We start from the raw sequence: 2,725 nt of genomic DNA, 5'->3' as shown, positions 1-2,725 counted from the left end.
TCTTCACAAGTATGTTGTCATACTTTTTAGCTACGTTGATGGCTTCAATAAGCTCATGAAATCTTGTGATGCATCCGGCATTGATATCAATCTGATAGTTCTTGGCTATCATCAACCCAGAGACGGGGAAGGTAGAGAGAGTCTTCTCGATCAACATCGTATCAGTGATGTTCTGTCCACAGAATTCCATCAAAGATTTGATACAAAGGGCTTTCGAGTTGTAGTCAAGTGCATACTTGAAATCATAGAAGAGGAGGCTATGCCATCTCATTTCTAAATCAGAAAGCAGAGAGTCACAAACATTGCCAAATCGCTGCTCGAGTTCTACCTATAGCTTTCTAGGGTCCTCTTCATTGAGGTATTCATTTTGGAGCGCGTCATTCATGTGCCTTGTCATGAGAATGATGGCTTTAGCTTGGTTTGCCTCCATAGTAGTTCTATTCGTTTCAAAAGCGGCAACTTGTTGAGGAGTAAGCAAGTTTTGACTTGGCTCTTGGATCATACTCAGAATCCCATCAGTCTTAAGATGCTGGCGCACATCTCGGACCCATTTGTGGTATCCTGCGCCTGTTGTCTCTAGTCGAGCAAAGTCCAACTTGTTCAGGTTACTCATCCTGAAAAACAACAAGAAATTAACGTTAGTTTTGGAGCGAAAAAGGCTACCATGAAAACATATGATATTTCTGAGTGTAATTGCTTCCAAGAAATTCAGTTCCAAGAGGTATTGGATTAGATCGAAACAATGATATGTGTGGTCGATCATATATTCTCTACAAACTCTAAGGGCAACGTGTGCGCGTGTGCATGCTAGCGAGGCTAATCTTCTTGGCAGATTGGGCAGAGGATACGCGGAGTGGCTGCAGAGCACATGCGAGGCTCACGCGGGGTCTGTCGGCAGATGTCGACAAAGGTCGCAAGGCCTGCGCGCGGGGGATGCCGAGAAGCTGTCTAGCACAAGGGGCGCGCGCGGGGAGCTGTCGAGTGCTGTCGAGGTCCTACTGAGGGCTAGCGAGGCTAGCAAACAGGATCTGCAGGCAGGATGCACAGGGGCTCGCGGAAGGCGATCGAAGGCTGTGTGGGAGCTGTGTGCATGGTTGAAGCGAGGCTAACCAAACCAGTCTGAAACTTCAGGCGGCCGGTTCAGTGATTTTCCGGCCGGTTTTCGGTGGTTCAGCTGCCAGTTCTGGGATCAAGGGCTTTAAGGTGTGGGACGGTGGAAGCTAGGGTTTGAAGTTTATGATTTTAGGGTTTCAGGATTAGGGCTTCGTGCTGATAACCTGTTTAAGGAAAACTGAAATTGGGAGTGAATTGAGTCGTGCTTTCATTGATAATAGGGGCCTCTTTATTTAAAGGATTACAAGCATAGAATTAGAGTTGTATATGGAAAAATAATCGTACATTGATTGGATATCTACGAATATCTTCGAGAATATATCTAATGCTAACCCTATTAAAACTAGAGCAAGTAATTAACCAGGAGTTTGGGCCAGACACATATTCTGAATTTACTTGAACAACATCAATATATTTTGTACGATGTTCTATAAATCATTAGGCAGTAGATAGAAGTTAGAGAGGGGCCTAGCGCCTAAGATATTTAGAGCATATGCAACACTAAAAATTGCCTATAGACTGAAAATTAAACTTTTCTCACAAGAATTGTCAATGCCTTCATGTTTTTTATGCAGTAACTAAAGACAATAAAAGTAGGGAGGTTCGCATAGGGCTAATAGCTTAGCTATTGGTTATGCCCTTTCTGGCTTTTGCATATGTTGTACATATGGATCTGTAGCAGCAATGAGTCAATTACTATCTTGAAATTTGAAGGAGTGACATCATGGCATTTTTTATTGGCGAATTAAATCATTTAACTTTTATCCTAATTTGACATTTTTTTTTTTGAAAAGAAATTTGACATTCTTATTTATGCTTTTGAGTTTTGTTGGTCAAATTTCTGAATTGGTTAGTTTTGCAATCATTTTAGTTCAGATAATTGTGAGGACATTTTGTAAATTATTGATAATCCAAATCAATACTATGACTGAAGGTAACACCAGCGAAATCATGCTCAACATTTGAATTCTCAACAAAGGATTGAACTACAACATTGAATCCTGGCAAAGATATATATCTACTTATTACATTCAAGCCCATCACCACCACAATGATAATACCAATATTGTTCTCATTATCATGATACTAATATCATCTAGAGTCACTACCACATTATCAGTTAGATATGAATTGTCAAAGAAAACCACGCTATCATTGAAAGGTCAGGATTTGGTTGTAAAAGGTTAACTTTAGCAGCAGCTAATCCATCATTGTGAAAATTACTCTTCAAGTGGTCAAACAACACCTTATCACTATAGCATGGTGCAAAACATAGCGAATAATAAAACACACACTTGCTAATGTGATTTTATTTGGTGTTGGACTAATTGGATGTGCTCTATGTGTGCGTCAATAGGTTGGGAATATGTACATTCAGTTCACGGAGGAAGAGCATGCTGCGGCTGCGGCTGAGCTTCAGAATCTCACTGGGAGGTTCTGTGCAGGTTAATTTCTAATGCATTATAGACGTATAACTGGTACTAGCATAGATGCATGCATATCGATTTTGAAAATTAGGAACATGATAGATTGATGCCCATGAGGTATGATTAGGGTTGCTGTAATCTGTTAGTAGTAGTGTGTTAGTATAGGAACTTGTATGTTGGCATTC

The sequence above is a fragment of the Rosa rugosa genome, chromosome 6 (assembly GCF_958449725.1).
Source record: "Rosa rugosa chromosome 6, drRosRugo1.1, whole genome shotgun sequence".
Lineage (NCBI taxonomy): Eukaryota > Viridiplantae > Streptophyta > Magnoliopsida > Rosales > Rosaceae > Rosa > Rosa rugosa.
Note: the sequence above shows the minus strand (reverse complement) of the source record.